This window comes from Cheilinus undulatus, linkage group 15, assembly GCF_018320785.1.
Source record: "Cheilinus undulatus linkage group 15, ASM1832078v1, whole genome shotgun sequence".
Taxonomy (NCBI): Eukaryota; Metazoa; Chordata; class Actinopteri; order Labriformes; family Labridae; genus Cheilinus; species Cheilinus undulatus.
Window position 1 is genome coordinate 38211437 of NC_054879.1, and position 22059 is coordinate 38233495.

Below are 22059 nucleotides of genomic sequence, written 5' to 3' on the forward strand. Positions count from 1 at the left end.
GTCACTTATGTTTTGTATATCTTCCTTGTTCTTGTGTATCGTGACATTTCCTGTTTTATTTTGTAGTTGCATTCCCTTGTGTGTGTTTCCAGTTTTCTTCCTGCCTGAGTTTCCCTCCACTGTGATTACTCTCACTAGTTTCACCTGTGTCTTGTTAGTCACACCTGTCTCTCTGTCTGTAATCACTCCCTGTGTATTTAGGTTATGTGTCTCTCTGTGTCTTTGTCAGTTCACTGGTTAATGTCTACATTGCCTGTCCAGTTCCTCCTCGTGTTGAGACCTCTGTTACCTGCATAGATATTTTTGTTGATTGAAGTAAGTTTGGTTGGAGTTTTTTCCTTGGATTTTTGTTGATGGAATTTGGGTTGTCTGCACTTGGGTGCTCCTTTTGAGTTTTGTTCTCACAACATGACTGAAAGTTTCTCATTCTTAACTTAATTTCACTGATATTTCCCCTTGTGTATCTAATTGAAGACATAAATAGTTAATAATTCTTCATCTGCTGTATTTTGTTGGGGCGGTGTAGTATATTTGGGTGACCTGATTAGATTGTTGTCTCATGTTCATTTCTTGCTTGTGAATTGTCTCATGAATGCTTTGAAGGATTTTCCTCAAATGTTGCCCAAATATCCCTTGTGGTTCATGAATAAACTGATTAGATTTTGAAGGTCATAGAGCAAAGGTCAAAGGGTTCCTGTTCTTGCCTTGTTTGTGAATGCTGTGATTGATGAGTGATTTAAATTATTTTCTTCAAACATTACAAAATAATCACTATTACAAAATGATGGGCTGACACAATTTTAGAGGTCAAAAGTCAAGGTCATAGAGCTCATGTTCATCCCTTGTTTGTTAACGCAATAATTTATGAATGATGTCAGGAATTTTGTTGACTCAAGCAATGCAAAAAACACACTGAGCATAGACATGTGAACATTAACCTCCTAGAAAGACTAAAGACTGGCAAGCAATGATAGCCACACACTGTCTGATTAAAGCCATATAGGGGAAAAAAAAGTCTGCACATTTCGCCGATCTTGCCCCACCCCTAAACCAGATCGAGAGGTAGTATCAGAGCCGTAACAGACTTTTCCGCAATGAGTGTGAAAGGACGTCACGGCATTCCGCAATGGCGAGTGTGCGCTGCTGTCTCCATAAACAGGAGATTTAAAAACCAGCGCGGTTTAATCAAGCGGCATTTCATCAGAGAAAACAACAGGGGGATAAAACAAAGAATAATGGGGAATAACTGGAGAGACTGCGAGGTTAGAGAGATGATCACACTCTGTACAAGTGAGGAGAGAGCAGACACATCTCTGCTCACAGCAGCATCTGAAAAGTTCCACGATGTGTTCAAGTGAGCTCCGTACTCTGAAGTTTCCGACCTCCAACGTAAATATGTGCGCTGTGACACTGCTTAAAGTCGGACCTCCAACTCAGAAACATGGAGGAAAAAAAGTCGAATAGATTTAATCGATCAAAATGAATGTTCATGTTATTTTCCCCGTATTTCATTTAGAAAATACAAAGTTTTGAACTGAGAAATCCAGAGTTTCGAGTTTCATTGAAAGCAGCAGCTCAGACAGCGGCTGCCATCTGATTATGGGACGCCGGGGTGTGTGTGTGTAAGCTCAGGAGTGCACGGCTCTGTTGCAATTTTGTGTGAATTGCTCATTGCGTAACAGAGACAGGCATTCCTTTTCACCTTTATTGCGGAATCTCTGTGTAAAAACGGCTCTAGTTAGAGTTAAACTCCCAAGCTAACTAATGCAGTATCTATTTGTAATCTCAGCATTTTAAGGACAGGTGGCAGTATATCAAAGCAACAAAAATGATAATTTATCATGCTTTTTCATGCTAACTTGATTGTGTCTTTTTCATCTCATTGGCTTTTGAGATTAAATTTATTTCCTGTAGACACAGCATTTGAGATTCACTTAGCTCAAGGCATTTGTCGAAACTATTTGTATATTTAATAAAATGTGCTCTAAATATTCCATTCATGATTTCATCTCTAATATTAAAGCACCAAACTAAAAAGGCCTTGCTAGTTCAAGTTCATTGTCTGTCCCTTGGCACATTTTTTAATCAGTTGTTTTCCTTTGTCAGTTTGACTTATTTAAATGCAGAGTAGAGCAGCGCAGAGCACACGGTGGAGAGAAGCAGAGGAGCAGAGGGAGGAAAGTGAAGCGGGGCTGCGCTGGGAGAAGAGAGGAGCTTTGGGAGAATGGAGGCACTCAGAGAGTGGAGAGAGGAGCCTTGTGGGGTAAGAGGAGCCCGGGGAAGAGAGGAGGAGCTGTGGGAGCAGAGAGGAGTAGAGATGAGATGCTTGGAACAGGAGAGAGAAGCTGTACAGTCAGAGGAGGAGGGAATAGAGTGGAGAGAGGGGAGGATGAACTTGTGCAGGAGAGAGTAGCAGAGCTGAGCAGTTTTTGGAGAAGAGGATTCAAAAATGCTTGGAGAGAAGAGACAGAAGAGGTGCTTGGGAAATAGAGGAGATGCTCAGAGTAATTTTAGGAACTTACTTTAACTCTTTGTATCACCATGCCTTTACATTTAAAATAAACATAGGTTTGAAATATAGGTTTGAAATTCTGACACAGATTAGTCTTTTAGCTAGGGTTGCCAGTTTTTGATCTAGTTTTTACCCAATTACATGCATGCTTTATGTAATAAAGGTTGGATAGTTCAAGCTTTAAATTGTTGTAACCTATTCAAACTGTTAGACAATATTGTTTTTTTAATTTAAACTAGGGATTTACTTGGAAGAAACAGTGGCATTACTCTCCTGTAATTTCAGTGGGCGTTGTCCCTCAAACAGAATGTGTTAGAGGAAGCTAAGCAATACAGCGTAGCAGACGGGTACAGCTGCTCTGTGTAATTCAGTGAGTTTTAGGTAAAAATGGGCCAAAAACTGTTTTAGCTCAATTGTAGTTGTCCTCACCTCTGTGTTTGGCACTATTTTGCAATGCAAACTTGGGCTATCAGCTACATGCTTTTCCACCTCAGGGTATCTGATCAGCTGTTTGAGTCTGCGTGCTTCAATAAAGACAACAGCAAGTTAAGCTAAACAAACTAAAATGAGTCATTTTGACTTAAGGGACAATGACATGCTGGTCACTGTGGATAAGAGGCGATGCATTTATGAGCAGAAGTACACAGAGGTACTTCTACAAATTAAGTCTCAGCAGGAAGGAAAAGAGAGGAGAAAAACTAAGGTGCAGCATCTGCAGACTGGTTAGCAGGCGAGATCCAATGTTATGCCTGCAGTCTGCATCACTCCCCATTCAGAGTTCCCTGCCCTACTGAACGCTGGTGTTTTAACAACCTTCTTAAATTTTCTGAGGATGAACTGGAGTAACCACCCCAAACAAGAAGATCTGAATGAAAATTTGTCATCCTCCTAAGTTTATTGCTGTTGCTTTATTCTTCTAATAGCTGATAACTAGAGAAGCTACACTTGGCACAATATGTTTACTTTGAAAACAGTTTGTTGTTGTTGTTTCTGGTAACTGCACTAAGGCCCCGTCCACATGGAGATGAATTCAGGAGTATCCGCAAAAGTTTTTTTGTCGTATCAGCGTTTCATCCACACAGAAACGGCATTTTGTGAGGCCGTAAAGGCTACTTTTTGACCAGAGTGGACAAATCTGTAAACACTTACTGTTTCATCTCCGTGTGGACAGCCAACCGCATATTTCTTGAAATGATAATGTCATACATAGCATAGCCCACTTAAGTTGTATGCGCGTTTCAAATCAAAACAACAATGGCGGATTAGAAGGTTGTGTGCTGCAGAAGCTATTGAGCTTATTATGGCTTTTACAGCAAAATCTGATGCTCCTTCACCACCACTGAGAACAGCAGACACCAGATGTTCTTAAATCCACTGCAGAGAACAACCAGAAGGGCAACCAGGAGAAAGTTTAGGGCAGTTTTCTGTAATCTTCTTCTCTCTTTTGGTGCATTTCCATGGCGGCGTTACAGCACCACTTACAGGCTTGGCATATATAGTACAGCGTCTTCAGCAGTTCCCTCCTTACGCGGACCTTTCCTGAAACGATCCCGTGTTTACGGAAAACTTTTTCAGAACAAAACGGACATATTTCATTTCCGTCTCCGTGTGGACAAGGCCTGAAACTTGCTTAACTACACAGAACAACTATACTCATCTGCTACACTCTCCAGTGCATCCTGTTTGAATAGGTAGAGCACACTGGAACTAATGGATGTGAATGCCACTACTATTGCCGAATACCTCTTACAACACAACTTCAAAAATACAGAAATATCCCTTTAATTTGAAAACTGTGGACCAATTTGTATGACAATGGAGTTGGCTCTTCATTTATTGTTTACAGTTGCATGTGAAACCTAAACTGAAGCATAAATTTACAAAAAGCTTCACAATTTTTGTTTTAGTGCAGGTGACAGGCAGTCATTCTGATATTCCCCTTTAAAATAGCATACAGCTAAACATAGCAATTATTCACAGCTAGTGTGATATACTAGTGATAATATTCATGATTCTCTATTCTTTTATGCTACACTACTTACCTCAAATTTATTTGTATAGTGCCGGTCATACATAAAACATGCAGCCCAAGATGCTTCACAAAGAACAGACGGACAGAAAAAATATCAGCGTAGAATAGAAGCAATTAAACAACTAAGAATGAGTGGATAGATATAAAATCAATGCATTAAAAAACTAAAATGTTGAAAAGTTGATAGAATACTTAAAACTTGTGTTACGCACCCGTCTAGGGGGAAGGTACCTAACATAATATAAGTAGAAAAAGTAAATGTTTCTTCCCAGTCCCCAAACTAACAGTCAGAATCTAAAGAAGTTTTACAATGTTTATTTACAATATTTTAAATTAAACAGGCCACTCAATAGGCTATAAATTCAAACAAAAGACTGGATTCAAACTAAGGAGGCGATCTAGCACTCAGAAGTAAAATGTATCCAAAAAAAAATAACACAGTTACCAGAAGGAACTAACTAAGAATACAAAACACAATCAAAGCTACTGCTAAACTATTCTGAAATGCAAAAACACATTTAACACTAAGGTTTTGGAGGCTGGGAGCAAACAAGGGGATGCTGCTGTCAGTCAGGCTCCTCGTCAGCTGCAGGCCGCCGTATTTTAAAGAGTGGAGAGCCAATCGGCGCCGCGTCTCTTTACCGCCACCCTAGCGACCAATTACGCATCACCACCTGTAGACAACCAAGATCCACTCACACGACAGACCACACACTCACGAACACATGGGACGAACAGAAGACTCACTCTCACACGAAACGAGACAAAGATCCACACAGCAACAGAGCACTCACTCCTACACAAAAAAACAGAACAAACTACAAAACACAGCGATACAAAAACTCAACAAAATACAGCCACATCCGTAACAACTTGCGAAAGGAAGACGCAGTTAAAAAAAAACAAAGATTATACGATAATAGAACAAAAATCACAATATTAAACACGGCAGTAAAATGAGTCCATGTTAAAAGCTTCAGTTTTCTTTTGAAAAAATGCAGAGAGCTCACCATTTAAATGTCCTTGGGCAGTGAATTCTAAAGCTTAGGGGCATAAAAACAGAGAGCTCTCTCCCCTGGAGCTTGTGTGTTACATGACATTTTAAAAGGAATACTCTGTTGTTAAACCAACCAGACACTACTGCTGTATTTAAGACGAATCACTTAGTTATGAGCAAGCACAGCTACTTAAAGTATGATAGGCTCAGTAGTTTTCCAGTTAAGATCTTGTTGCTGGACTGACTGACATGAGCTACCATTTATAAGTCTATCAAGTATGCAGACACTGACATAAAGTGGCTGCTACAAAGCCAGAATAACAGAGCTGGGAGTGATTGTACTGCTGCATGCTGATTAAACACATGACACATTAACACCAGTTTTTCAAGCACCAAACTTAGAGAGAGGAAACAGGAATGATTAAGAGGAGGAGCCAGCATACAAGTGCAGTGTAGTGATTTACAGATCTGGCTTCCTATATGTCATCTGACCCCGTTGTAAGTCAGGGTAATAGTCGCAGCTCAGGGAAGCTTTTGATTTAGAGACAAGGGTTTGAACCTGGGAATCCGAACGATATATCACTGCCTTCTTTCCTCGTCTTCCCCTCTTTATCGCCACACTTGGCACTTAGTTGTTGTCCATTTCTCTCTCTCTCTCTCTTTCTTTCTATTGCTCTCTCCCACACACACTCAGCCAAGCACACACACACCCAGGCACTTCCCCTCCTCACCCCTGAGGCCCACACAATAAGAGCTTAATGAAAAGGTACTTTACACTGGCGGCCATGCACTGGGGAGATATCTTTAAATGTCACTGTTAATGGGAGGAATTAGCAGAGAGCAGGGCGTTCTGTATCTTTGTGTGGATGTGCGCGTCCTGATGACAGCACATGATACCTGGATAAATGAGTTATAGATTATTTCCCAACTGTGTGTGTGTGAAAGCGAGAGAGTGCATTCTCGTGTTAGCTGTATATAGTGGCACTTCATGTTGTTGATTTATGTTCCCCAGGCCTCGGCTCCCAGGACCCCAGCTTGATTACAGTGTATTGCTGCTGCTACGGCCGTGACCCCGCTTTGACCCCATATATTAGCCCCCGCTGCATGATGGGAGCTCGCAAAATCAGATGATGCCGATCTTCTTGGGCTGATTGATTTAACTATAGCCATAATTTCAGCATATCATTTATTCCCCCCTGCTAGTCTCCTTCCTGTAAATCGAGCATCTCAGTGGTGCAATGCATCACGGCTCCAGCGAGCCTTGAGGAGCGCTCCGAGGATGATTGATGTTTCTCCTCGCACGAATCATTTCTGAGAACATCTCTTTAATGGTCGCGGCAACGGTTTACATGCTTGATAGAAAGGCGGATCATGTTTTTGCTGTCTTTTAATCTCAGCCGATGAAACCATGATACGCTGGGTACTTCTTCACACCCTGCTTTCATGCTGATACTCAGTAGCAAGAGCCATTGCAGAATTTATCGCTTTTGACCTTTTCCTGAACTTTACTCAGTCTGTGGTAGATATTTACAGAGCCTCACAGAGAGCAGCATGACTGATGGAGGGAGGAGGATAATCGCCAAGACAGAAAGGAGAATGGTTGTTTAGGAAGGAAAGAAGGAGGTCATGAGCATGTGTGTGTGTGCCGCTGCTTCCTTCGCATCAAAGAAGCTTTTAGGTAGCAGCTAGCAGAGCCGCTAACAGGCGGATAACAAAATTAACAATGACACAATCTTTACTTTTAACATGGTCCCAGGTTAAATGAATTTACCCTGTTAACAGTCACTAATGGATGGCGCTCCTCCTGTGATTGTTTCACTTAGGTGAAGATTTGAGATTGCCAGGCGAAGCGCAGATGTGATCAGAAGTGGAGCAAGCCACCACAGGGAGAGAGGCAGAGATCTGCACGTGACTGCCAGACTGCAGAGTGTGTCTGCAAAGTCATCTGAGGTCGGCCAGTGTGTGCGATGAGATAGATGACGCAGAGTGAGGGCTCAGGCAGAGTACGGCACGGTGCAACACAGGCCCCGGCTCGCACACTGAGAACACACCACCGTGCATGCCAGATGAGGGAACGATTGAACCTTGGCTTTATTTGCAAACAAGAAAGCCACACAGAGAGAGTTAGTGAGGAGCTAAGCTACATGATAACTAGACCGGGAGTATCTAGTTCAATAGGAAGCAGCTCTGTGAGTGAGGGCACAGCGGGGCTTTGGGCTGAATTCAAAAGGCTACATGCTTACATGCTCACAATCACAATGCTGATATTAGTAGGGATAATGTTCACTACATTTACTATCTTAGTTTAGCACTGCATGTAAAAGTCTCCAAAGTAATTCCATTTTTATCAAAACACAAAAATTCAGAAAAATATGAACATGAACTTTGCCTCAGTGTGAAAAATCAGTTAGATGAAGACACTCTTGCTGCTTTGAATCCACTCTGACATAATCAGTTATGTTTTCTGGATCACTTTCATCGATGCAGATTTAAACTCTCTCTGACAGGCATGGAAATCTCATTGAATAGACACCTGTTCTCCTCAGTTTAGCTAGTTCTCATGTCTATTTATCCGTAACTCTTCTTTCATCATGTTACGTCTGTCTAGCCTCATATTCACTGATGGATACGCAAAGGATTGTCTTTTGTCTGTGTTTTTGTCACATCCATTTGGGTAGAAATCTTTTCTCATGTGAGGAAAGCAGTGAAAAAAGACCCTTCAAACTGAGTAGTTTTTGGAAATATATAAGAATTAGAAATTAGGCTGGGCAATTAATCAAAAATTAGATTAAATTGGAATATGGCCTGCTACAATTTTCAAATTGCAGAAGTTGCAATATTTCTTTAACCTGAAATTTGATACAGTTGTAATACCGTTGTAGCCCTTTAAGACCAACAGTAGCGCTAGCACTCCCAATAATTTCCCAATAATTTTTAACTGGGGGGGGGGGATTGCAAGCAAATGACAGAGAGCAATAATTCCTTTTGCATTTAAAACCGGAAGAGTAACACTAACATATCACACCTTCAATGAGTCCCAGAGTTCTGTTTCCTTCCAAAAATATCCGTCCTTCTTTTGCATAAATGTAGTAAAAAGCGCACACATCAAAAGCGAAAACAAACAAACAAAAAACAAAAACAACCAAAAAAAAAAAATATATATATATATATATATGTAATCTGGACCGTTGCCTTTCACAGCACTTCCTATTTTACGTGTACATGATGATGTATGATGACGTTTTGATTACATGAAACCTATCGAGTTGCTTTCTTGCAGGTCACGAGTCGCACTTGTTTTTGTTTCGGCATGGTTCTCTGCAAACACATGTATGCTCAAAACTATATGGCACATTTAGAGACTTGATTACACCACTGTGAATAGTTTACTTTTTATAAACATGCAGTCTTTTTGCAAATTGAGCACAATTTAATTTTATATTTGTTTTTGCCTTCTATGGTAGGTCATAAAGGGTTAAAACTTTTTTTGCAGCAGAGATGTAATGCGAAACATATCGTTCAATAATTCAATTTTTAGAAAAGTCTTCAAAAAATCCTACTTTCTTCATTTTTGTACAATTTTTCTGATGGTCAAAAATCATCACAGTTAGATATTTTTACCAAATTGTTCAGCCCTAGTTTTATCTAATCTAATCTAATATTGTGTTGATTATAAAACATGAGGATTTATTGCTTATGTTTATTGGAAAATACATAAGATAAACTCAAGGAATAATCGCATATCAAATTGCAATCGTAATACTGGGTGAAAAAATCACAAGTAGATTGTTCTCCCCAATCGTTCAGCCCTAATAAGAAGGCAGATGTAAAAGGTTTTGATAATAAAGATAATTTCTTCACAAGCATAAACTGCAAAATTATTCAACATTCAAGGAGATAAATATATAGGAACAAAGACGAAATGTACCAACCATAAAAAAAAATAGAACAAAATCAGAACGCTTTATTAAAGTTACCAAACTAAAACAATAAATCCCAAACAGCAAAAGAGAGATATAAAACCCCAATCATAAAGATCCAAGCAACATAAGAACCCATATAAAAGCAAGATAAATAGTTCAAAGGCAATGAAAGTTATGGAGAAATAAAGAAGATTGAAACAACAAAAACTTAGTGTTAAATACAAAACAAAAAGAAATAAAAATAAAGAAGTAAAATAAAAAATGGAAGCAAGGGAACTCAATAGAATAAGACAGAAGTAATTTTAAAAGACAATAGCAGTAACATAAGAAACAATGAAAGTAAATCATATAAAGCCAAAAGACAATTAAAGAATTTAAGGATTATAGGGAAATAAACAAGTATATGACACCAAATAAAGTACAAGAATGAATAAAAAGACACTAGATAGGCCAAACGTTTCAAAGGATCAGAAGAGGCAATAAACGAAAACATCTTGTAAAATCAAGCAATAACAGTGAATTATAAGAAGTGACTGTGAGGAAGCGACTGATTCTCTGAGCCTAATCTCCTCAGTCAGGATGAGTCGAGGGTCCCTGTTGGCAGAAGCATGACTGGAATTACCAGAAGGGCCCCACCTGGTGATCCCGGTCTGTGAAGCTCATCAGGGGTCTATTACTGGAGCCAGACCCATATGTATTTTGAAGAGAATTATTAAAATCTTGAAATAGATTCCTTAACTAACAGTAAGCCAATATAGGAAAACTAAAATTTAGATGGATGATTGAAGTTTGAAAAACCAAGACATATTGGCAATTTAATAATTTATTCATTTAACAAACAGGAGCCTCAGTAGGGTGTGGGAGAACCATACACAGCCACAACAGCCTGGCACCTCCTCCTCATGCTGGTCACCAGCCTGGTCACACACTGCTGTGGGATGGCATCCCATTCTTCAACCAGCATTTGTTGCAAGTCAGCCAACGTGGTTGTGTTGGTCACTCTGGCATGAACAGCACGCCAAAGCTGATCCCACAAGTGTTCAATGGGGTTGACTGTGGAGATATGGGATGCCAATGGTTGCAGAATATCATCTCGATATTTCTCTGCATTGAGATTACCTCCAATGATGACAAGCCTCATTTTTCCAGTGACGGGGACGCCGCCCCACACCATCACACTGCCTCCACCAAAAGATGATACTCTATCGTTGCAGCAATCAGCATAGTGTTCTCCATGTCTTCTCCACACTTTGACTCTACGATCCAACTGCTGTAGGCAGAATCTGGACAAATCGCTGAACATAACATTCCTCCACATGTTACCTGACAGGCCTCATAGCTGCCCTATGAGACCAGAGGTTGGCTGCTTGCAGTCTGTTCCAGATAGTCTGGGCAGAGAGCCGTCGGCGATAACGTCCTGCAAACCTTGACTGCAAATCTGTAGAAGACAGCCTACGGTACCTAAGTGCTGACAGAGTGAGAAAACGGTCTTCTTAGGGTCTCGTCTTCTTGGGACGCCCACTTGGCGGCCTGTCCCTGACATCCCCCGTTATACAGAACTTGGCCTTCAGTTTGGAGATGGTACAAGAGCTCACTCCAAACAGTGTTACAACTTGGTTTTGTAGAACACCAGCTTGAACTGCCCTATCGCAAGGACCCTATCCAGATTAGTCAAACGTGGCATGCCGATTCTTGGAGCAGACATCTACTGACCACTGTAGCAGGGCCCATGCTCACAAGGGCTGCCAATCAGGCACCTGACTGGCAGCACACGGGGATACCAGAAGCTCAAAACAAGAGTCAATAGCAACAGCAAAATGAGCTGTTTGGCATTGGCAGAGAAGATTTGGCACATTTTTCATGGGTGCAACCCACATACTCAGCTCTGCTACTCATCCCACAAATGCATGTTCCTTCAAATGTGGCATCATTTAAAAGGGTAATAAACAGGCTTTACAATAGTTTAAGATTTATTGCCAAGAAGCATTGTTACAACAAAGAAATAATCTACCGAACACAAATTTCCTGACTTTTTGTGCTAAGTTTATATACTTTAATCGGATGCTCCTGAGAGAATAATAAATACATATATACATAATATAACTTGCTGTTAAAAAAAGAAGAAAAAGGGTTCTGCATTACAGTATACTAACAGAACTATGTCGACACACACTGTGTGGCTGTTGCTACAGTGCTGGCAGCGTTGGCCTTCAGTCCTCTTTTCGTGTTAACATCCTGTGCTGAATATCATCATTCAGCTCTTCAACTTGAGCTAAGCCGCACTGTTCCCACAAGTTGCTATTGCTGCTATCAGTTAACAGTCGTTTACTTGACGCAAAGTGCATTGTGACAGAAAGGCAGCAGTCATTAAGAAAAACAACAGGTAACTAGTGGGTGGCGGTTTCACTACAGTTTAGACAGAGCATTTGACTGGCACTGTGGACATGAAATTATTAAAAAATTGGTTGTGAACTTAAGGGGTGTATAATTTTGGTGCGGACTTGGATCAGACTTTAACCGTGTAGCTGGCTTGTTGTCTGCGTTCCATTATGTGTTAGCTTTATGCTAACACATAATGGAGAGTCACAATAACAGGCTAACAAATAGTCTTTTGGTAACAACATTTTTAACTCAACATTAGATCATCTGACTTGACTATGCAAAACAGATTGTAATTGTGTGGGAAACCTTAAGATTAAAGAAGAAATAAATAACAGTTATTTGGATATTCAAAATCCTTCCTATCCCTACCAATCACACACACCTCTAGTTACAAAGTAGGCAGGGTTATGGCCATACCAAATGTCATGATGATCCATTCTTTAGCTGTGGACACATTTCATTCAAAATGTCAAAGACCAGTGTAGCTTGCATGGCTAAAAATGCTAGCTAAGCTGTTCAAGTACCAGTGAGAGGCACTAATTTAGACTTTAAAAAGCAATGGTTGCACATTCATTTCTGTATAAGTCACTTTTGCTGATGCATTTTATCTGATCTTAGCAGTTTGCACCGTAACTAATTTTTGCAATTTCACAGTAAGACAGTGATGACATGAGTAAGAGAGACTGAAGAGGAGGCATTCGTACGGGCTGGTCTGATTAGCCCTGTGAGCCGTGATTCAACACAGCGTTAGCGACTGCTCGGTGATGTGCTCAGGCTCAGTATATCCAAGCAAAAGAGAGGAGGAGGCAAGAGAAGGAGAGATGAGTCTGGGGGATTGGAGCAGAGCTACCCTGGCCTTCCTCCAGCCTCAACCCCGGCACAATCTGGGTAGTAGCTGTATGTTTATTCCTGTGAACACACCACTCCTACAGGATGAGAGGTGACTGAATCTCGGCGCTGGATGCTGCTCGGGTTCCATGATTGCTGGGATTTGACTTCACTCCCAGTTCTTCAAAGGCTTCACTGCGTATTTTTTTCCCCCCCACTTTCCTGTTGGATCCAGGGGCAGACATATCCCTTTCATCAGGAGGTGCTTTTCTCTGACAGCACAGATTAGCGAGAGGGAAATGCATTTAGAAACGCCAGGCTCATTTTCCCTGCTCACACACTGAGCCTTTGCCATGCTTTGCATTAATAAATGGTTCATCCGAGGTCTTCAATCTGTTGTCCCATTAAATTCAGCTTATGAAATTTTTATGTGAGCTCAAATCACTCAAAGAATACTAAGTTCAAGTGATACCAACAGCTCTGTGCAAATGCAGAAGAACAGCTACTTCAAATCGGTTTCATCTCTATTTTGAAGTATTTATTTTGAAGAATATGAGAAAGATGAGTGTAAGATAGAGAATGATGGACAGACGCAGATAAAAAAGGTACTGGAGGTCCAGCTGAGGTTGGTATTGACAGCTGGGATGCTTGATGACAAAAATCCTTCAGGGATGGGCCACAGCTCTCTCTGCAGGAGACCAGAGCCTCAGTCTCAGCTCTGGGGTTCGTGTAAATCCTGCCTTCTGCTGTTTACACACAGGCTGAAGCTGATGTTACAGGGGCCTGCTCCTTCCATCTGGAGGAGGAAGACCAATGTTACTGCTGCTGAACAAACCACTTAAATTCAAGATTCCTACAGAAATTTGTACACATCTCTGGATTGAATCAAACTGTTTTAGCAAAATTAACTAGTTGTGCTTAATCCATTAGCCAATTCATAAAGATACTAAAAATGTTGCCATACCCTAAGGACCAGACATTCAGTGCTATCATACAGACAGATTTCATAACTGTTTGTGTATGACCAATCACTGTTGTTAATTTTATAGAGCAGATTTAAACACTAATGAGGTATATTGTTCATTACACATTAAGTAAATTACATTTACCCCCCAACAAACATGGTTTGTGTCCAGTGTGAAACCAAACACCAATACAACTATAAGTATTTTAGCCCAAGATTTGATCTAACACTTAAGCAGTCGTTTTAACACCTAAAGCTGATGACGTATGTGCTCACATTACAAAAATGGAGCTTAGCCTTACTTCATGCAGGACGTGGTAGGTATACGCCCAGCCGTGAGCAGCTGACAGCCAAGTGATCTTAGCTATCACAACTCTTCTCTCAACACAGTGGTGTATTTAAACATGACATACTTCTCAGTCCTGCTTGCGCTGCTGCTGCTTCTGGCAAAGCTTAACCTCCTCCACCCCAGCATCCTCCTTTTATAGCAAAAACCTTGTAGCACCCTCATATTGAGATTGATACTACTATGTATTAATTGCTTAAGAACTTTTTTCTGTATTCAGTACGCATTGTCATTCATGTATCCATCCATATGGGGGTTGATAGCTATGCGTTCCCTGGAAAATCAAAGCATGTTGCTCGACTAACCCACGGAGCATCTTTGGAGCAGAGCGTTCTCCGCCAAGTAAAACTGTATATCCATTTTGCAACAAAATGGATTACTGTATGGCAAGAGTGTTCCTGACTGAAATACTTTTGTTGTGTCACCAGGGATGCAACCCACCCAGGCCCCTGCATGTTTAATTATGATTAGCGCTCTGGATCATGTCCTGCCCTTTTGCATAGCCTTTTAGACACTAAAACATCCACAGCTGGTAAAGGAGGAATGCTGAGAGGGAGTTCAGCTGGTGTTAATGAAACCAGATGTTGATTTTTACCTATCCTGGAGGTTTCTAAAAATAATTCCCCATGAAGAGAAAGCTTTGCTTAATTTCCTAATGTGTGAGCAACAGCTTGATGTTGCTGCTGTTAGCATATTTCCCCATTGTGGGATACATAAAGGACTAACTTATCTTAAATAAGCTTTAGCAATGTGAGCTGTTGCTGATGTAGCTAAAGCTAGCTTAGCTATGTTGATAACATAAAAAGGTAGCCTACAGAGTTGCTTTGTGAGCTTAGCTTCAGCTACGTCAGCTAGGTAGCTACATAGCTATGTTGGCTACATAGCTTAAGCAGCTAGCAGAGTGACATAAGCTATACTCCCTGCAGAAGAATGTTTTCTTGGAGGACAAGCTTTTTTTTCTTGTAAGTAGACTGTTTAATTGACTTTATTAAACATTGTATAAGTAGGTTTTACAGTTATGTTAACTTTTAACGTTTGGTATCCTAACCATTACCTTAACCCTTACCCTAAAGCACTGATTCCCAACCTGGGGTCCGGGCGCCAATGATCCTGGGGGGTGGGGTGGGCTTTGTCTGCTCTGAAGCTGCCAAATTAGATTTGCAAATATTGACTAAAACCACAATAAAGCAGCTATTAAGTAGTTTATACAAAGGTCTTTTGATAAGAAAAACATGCATAAGCCTTTTTTAGAGTTTTGTTGGTGAAACAATTCAAATTTATGTTGATTTTTGATGGCGATGTGCCATTTTTTCTTCTCTCTTAAGTCCTGGGTGGGCTCTGCTTTTCTCAGGTACATGTAGGGGGGCCTCCAAGGAAAAACAGTTGGGAAACACTGCCCTAAACAGAAGTTACATTTTTTTCTATTTCGAAAGTTTTAGTATGTGTTTCCATTCTGAGATGTATGGCATCTCTATGAACGCTCTGTGAGGGTGGGCGTCAAAGATGAATGGTCTGCAGCAGTGACGTCTTGGAACAAATCCTGAGGGCAGGACAAAAATCAAACTTTCTGTTGGGAGGTTGTGAGCTTCTTCAGATATGATCTTGATTGCTGTTCACTATGACACACTACATGTAAGGAAATGACAGGATTCCAGAGCCCAAAATTCCACGTGACCATCAGGTCAAGCTGTAATAGTGCTGAAAACATGTTGCAGTAGAAGTAATTGATAAAGTTCTTGAAGAAGCTCCTCTTCTAATTTCTAAGCTGGTTCTCTGAGTAAGCAAAGAAAAGGGAGGGATTACGCGATATTCTCTCACCTACTGGTCTCCAAGAAAATGTGGATATATGCTAGGTTATCTTTATTTTATTTACCATGAGGAAGTGTTGAATATGTTGAAAATTCCATGGAAATCCAAGATACTTATCTTCCGCCACAAAGGTCAACCCCATGGTGGCTCAGTAGAAAAAACACATCAATTCATTGATGTTATGAGGACCATCAAATATATTTAAAAAAGCAGTTTAAACCCACTGTGATTATCATCTCTACAGCCCACTTGTCCTTCCACAGAGAGAGCCATCATTCCTTGTGTAAGAGATCGTGAGTGCATCTTGATACAGTTTCAGGCTCAGTGATGCAACACCAGGGTAAGACAGGGAGAACAAGAACACACCTTAATGCAAAATTTATCAGCTATCACATATAAAACCAAGTTTTATAGAACTTGTGTTCTGACAGCTGACTGATGTTCTTAACAAGATTATTTAAAAGTATTGTTATTGGTGTGAAACTACAAGGTTAAGTAGATCACAGGAGGATATGGGTTACTAGTCAAACAATAATACATACAGTAAATACCGTCGCCCCAGCTGAGTTTTCTTTGCCAAAGTAAAAGTTTTATCTGTGGACTTTCTTTTGAAGTTGGAAGCTGGTTGAACTCAGACATCCAGATTGCACAGTGGGAATACTGGCTAGAAATCCCAGATCATGGACCTGGAATAAGCAGTGTCCTTGGGAAAGTGAGCTGAGTTGATAAGGCGCTGAGGGATTCCTGGAATGGAAATGAGGTGAACCAATCGATTGGTAGAGTAAAACCCTGAGGCGGAGCAGAGGTGGGAGTGGGTGGGGTGGGAGGTGGAACTGCATGATGGTATCTTCTCCATCATCAGCCTAATCCCCATCCATTCCAGGGACCGAGTGAACCATCTGAAAAATGTGTGTTATTTAACAGACTCTCACATACAGTACATATCAAGGCATAACCAGTGATAAAGCTTACTTAATCATATCTGTGGCAAAAAAATAAACATGTTACATTGCTGCTGCCAATGTTTAAAAAGTCATTTTTTTACATGGATTCTTTTTCATCTCCAAGGCTGTCATCTAATGATTTCCAATAATTCCTGTATGGTTCAAAATCAATCGGTGGACTCTCAGGTCTTTCTTTGCTTGGATGATCCATCAAAGTGAAAAACGACTGCACTTTTTAAGGTTACATTATAGCTGTGAAGTAGAGCTGAATTTAAAGGTGTTTGCAAATGACTGAAAATAGCAATGCAAAAAATTTACTGTAAAGGGAAATTGATAAGTACCATAAAATTATACCTGTTAGATAAAAAAAATGCTACAAAGTAAACCTAGTATGAGAATATGTGAGATGTTTGATTTTAATGCTCAGTATTGCAGTAATGACATGAAGTGAATAGATGAACAACATTAAAAGGGGAAATGTCATATTACAATTACAATTCAATTACACTGAAGACAGAAATTGTCTAATGCCTTTGAATAATATACAGTATTAGATATCAGACTTCTCCCTTCAACATCTGTTGTAACTCCGACAACCACAGACGTTTAGTTTGAAAGGGCAGGACTTTTCTAAAAATGGTAACTGGATGAATCTGTCACATTTATGCAGGCCAATCAGAGCAACAACACAAAATAATGTTGTAGGTGTGCACTGCTCCGGTAAGTAACACTCGTAGTTTACAAATGGTTAAGCTTGTTGGTGGATAAAACTCATGCCAAGGCTGATTGGTATAAGTGCAAAAACTTCTTCTCTGCCAAGTAGGTTTTGGGAGTGGTCTTTTGCTCCGCTTTCAAAAAAGAAATGCTATCCAGATCTGATCAAAACTGTCACTAAAGCTACATCTGCAGCTAAGTGCTGCACTACCAGCCATTGTATATACTGGTTTACATACATCTGACCCCTGCCTGTAACTATTCATACTCATACCGAAGCAGGTCAGGGGAAGAGCAAAAACGTCTTTTCCGCTATGAACTATGTCTGAGCTAATCGCTACATCAGCGGGAGCCATCAGCTGCCAGTACAACATAATTCCACTCATAGCTACGCCTTATTCTCTTCAAATGATCCTGATTGGTCAGGTCCGTTCTCAGACTGGGCACAGCTGTTAAAGATTGGTGCTTTGCAAAATGGATCTGCCTGATGACAGACATTGAATATAGCCAATCCACTGGCTATGCAAACACAGAGTCACATACTCAGCGCAAATAAGAGCAAAAGACAAAACTGAGACTAACTAGGGGACACCTTTATGCAAAGTAGATACACACTGATCGTGAAAACAGGGCCAGTACCAATGTTTAGAATAGCAATGTAGCCAATTATGGAAACCAGTGGTTTTTCATTGCTTTTATTGGTGTAGACTCCTACAATGCCAGTCATTTGTGTCGTGTTTAACCATGAAAACAAATACACATTGGCTTATGACATCAGCCCATGATAAATAATTTCCTGATGGGCCAATGTTAGCAGGGCTGAAATCAGCTGATATCAGTATTAAACTAATTCATCTCTGCATCCCTACATCAAGCAAATGTAAACATATCTTTGCCTACTATGCTTTCTCTGTACTTTGATTTTGCATGAACCTTAATTCATAAATCTCTTGTCAATTTCTAACATCCACTCAGAACTGTAGGCCTCTGCTGAGGGTGTTGTCTTCTCCAACCAATCAGAGAACTGAAGCCTGTCTCTCTCCACACTCTGGCGTCAGGCAGATGAAAGCAGGAGAAGGAGAGTGCGACTGAGAGGGAGAGGAAGACAGCGCAATGGTGAGCGACAGCTTAAGGAAGAGTCATATCAGAGGAGTCGTGTAGGGTCAGCTGAGTGGGAGAGAGAGCGAGAGAGAATGCGAGAAGGAGAGGGAGAAAAATGCTGACAGATTAATGAAAGGAGGGGAAAAGTGCATAGAGGAGTGTAGAAAAGAGAATGAAGAGCATGATTCTTAATGCAAGCTAAGAGATAAAGTGACAGATTCACTTAAAGAGGTCCATTTCCAAACTGACACAATGTGTAGGATGTGTGAAGGTTGTAGATTTGACACAAGTCTGCAAATGGCACAGTTGGATGATGTCACCTGTCTCTTCTCATTCACCTCCTTCTCCTCTTGTGGTTGTCAGTAGGTCCTTTCTAACACCACCTCTCTCCTCCTCCCTGTCTCCCTCCATCACTGATACTGTCAGGTGCTGGAAACACATTGCAATGATGAGATAGCGAACACCAGGGTGCCAAAAGGTCCTGACAAAAACTTAAAATGTTCTTAAAAATCTTGTTATTTTTAGAAGCAAGGTTGTCAGCTTCAGCTTAAGCCGCCTGTGCTAAAAAAATCTTTTTAGAGCTGAAATCAGAATCCAGAAGATGTATAAAGAACCAGAATAAGGCAAAAACCCTCTGCCTGGTTGTTTTCTGTTAGTTTAACCTGTTTTTAAATTTAAACGGAACTTTTATATTGAACAGAAGTGGTTCGGCTAAATCTGAATGACACTAATGTACTTTCAAGTGCCTTTAGGAAACTAGAAGGGACAATGAAGTAAAAATAGATTCAGAGGATGGCTTTTGATACCGAATGGCACATTTATTATCTGATTATGATTTCCTAGAACTTGCAGAAATGCTCAACAGGTAGAAAATGAGGAAAAAAACTGCACAAATGATGGATGATTTAGAAATAGCACATGTATCGATACAATGGCACACAAACACACACATTCCCCAGCATGGGTAGTGGATGAGTCATGTCTGCCAGCCCTTACTGTTACTGTGATGGCTCCAGATTTCCGGGCGAACAATCTGCATTCATCTCACAGACATACGGGGAGTTTGTCTCCCTCTCTCCCCCGTCTGTCTCTTCTCTTTACTCCCCCCACAATACTCCTGTCTCCTTCACACAAACACACAGGTAGGAAAGTGTGAAGCTGACAAACCTCTGCTGTGCCAGACGCACACTCCGTATGTTGTTGATTGGCCTCCTCTCAGGAGCTCACAGAAGTCAGGCGCTCTGCTTGAATCAATCAAATTGCAGATCTGGAAATTGTATTATGAGACTTCTGGCCAGGCGTGTGTACCCATATGTCTGCAACAGAACAGCTGGAGGCGCTCAAACACACATACAAAAACACACACCAGTCAGGGTCACAGAAGGAGCATAAAATTAAGCACCTAAACTTAAATTCAGACTAAACAATCCCCAGTCAAAATAGGGCATCCATCCCTGTGAGGCACAATCGCAGCATCCTGCAGTGACATAATATGCAGAGCGAGTGAGGAGTGATAAATGATGAGCACCTAGGCACCCTGAGCGCTGTCACAACAGCTGTTTACCAAAACACCATCAGCTATCTTCAAAATCTGGTTAATGTTCCCACCAAAAATACAAACCCCTGCGTGGTGAACTCCCAGTCACTGTTTGAACCAGAAATAAATTGAAGAACATTTGGGTTCAAACACATCACGCAAATTGATTCTCCTTCTGTGAAATTGGTCCTACTTTACAGTCACTTTGATTTTTTTTTTTTTTTTTAAGCTTAAACTACTCCGGAGAGCTCTCAGCTGAAGGTGCAGTGCCATCATGAGCACAACAAGGGGGGATAAACAGCCTGTTTTGTTGTGTTTGAGGGTAGTTTCACTGAATAAACCTCTGCAACAGGAAAATGAGTAAAAAGCAGCTTCCATGCAGGAAGAAAGGGAACTTATGAGCTATCCATGGTGCTGAAATCGAGACAGTGCTGTTCCCCAACAGTAGAAAACAAACCAACACCACAGTGCTATGCAGATTAACTGCCATTCCTCTTCTCCACTTTGCAAACACACGTATTTGAAATGTTTGATTTTCAAATTTAATTTGTTTTGATGCTTTTCAACCAATAACTGCCCCCAAAACACTTGTTGCACATGTGGACCTCAAAGCAATGTACATCACTTGTTGCACATGGGCTTTGTTGGGGATTAAAATATTTTGCAGGCTTTAAATCCACTGTTATATTTCCCTCTTAAAACGGTTTATTTTGTTTTGCTCCCTTCCATGAAATCCATATGATTTACAGTAGTATCAAGAAAACACAATGAAAAGTTTCAAGAGGGCTTAGCAGTCATGTATTGAGCTCACAGAAGAACCGTAATGCAAGCATCTTAATTACAATTGTTTGTGAGTTTGGGTTTTAAGATTGGTGGTGGACTTCACCACCACAGCACCCCTGCAGGGGGTTTCCAAGACAGCCCATGGAAATGGTTGTAACTATAATTTTAGTGTATCTGTGCACAAGAATGGAAGCTATGCAGATGTAAAAGCAACAAAAAAGCTGGGCATAGGGAATAACTTGGTACCACCATGGCAATCCTGCAGGAGGGCTCCGGGGCAGTTAAGAGTTATTTTGTTGTAAAATGTTTTTAAAATATTTTTAGGTTCTTGTGAAATTTTCATTTATTTTCTGATGTTTTTATGTCCACTGTGGTTCTGTATTTTTATTTATGTTTTAATCACTGTGCAGTACTTTGGTAAACCTAATATTTACCAAAGTGCTGCACATGTTTTAAACGTATGATATAAATAAAGTGGATTGGATTGGATTTTAGTTTCTCTTTGTGCATTAAAAAGGAGCTAGACATACACTATTGTGCCAAAAGCATTCGCTCACCTGCCTAAACTCGCATATGAACTTAGGTAACATCCCATTCTTAATCCATAGGGTTTAATATGACATCGGTCCACCCTTTCCAGCTATAACAGCTTCAACTCTTCTGGGAAGGCTTTCCACAAGGTTTAGGAGTGTGTTTATGGGAATTTTTGACCATTCTTCCAGAAGCTCATTTGTGAGGTCACACACTTATGTTGGACGAGAGGGCCTGGCTCTCAGCAACCGCTCTAACTCATCCCAAAGGTGTTCTATCCGATTGAGGTCTGTGCAGGCCAGTGTCAAGTTCATCCACACCAAACTCTCTCATCCATGTCTTTATGGACCTTGCTTTGTGTACTGCTGCACAGTCATGTTGGAACAGGAAGGGGCCATCCCCAAACTGTTCCCACAAAGTTGGGAGCATGGAATTGTCCAAAATCTCTTGGTATGAAGCATTCAGATTTCCTTTCACTGGAACTACATCAGATTGCCAGATGGAGAAGCGTGATTCGTCACTCCAAAGAACACGTCTCCACTGCTCTAGAGTCCAGTGGCGGCATGCTTTACAACACTGCATCCGATGCTTTGCATTGCACTTGGTGATGTATGGCTTGGATGCAGCTGCTCGGCCATGGAAACCCATTCCATGAA

At 40.7% G+C, this 22059-nt stretch overlaps 1 long non-coding RNA gene across 1 annotated transcript; it reads left to right on the plus strand.

The window, feature by feature from the left end:
* Positions 1–236: 236 nt before the first annotated feature.
* LOC121522501 lies at positions 237–13018 on the plus strand. The gene is made up of 3 exons (XR_005992985.1): positions 237–315; positions 2107–2263; positions 12501–13018. It is a non-coding gene; the product is annotated as an uncharacterized LOC121522501 (long non-coding RNA).
* Positions 13019–22059: the final 9041 nt, after the last annotated feature.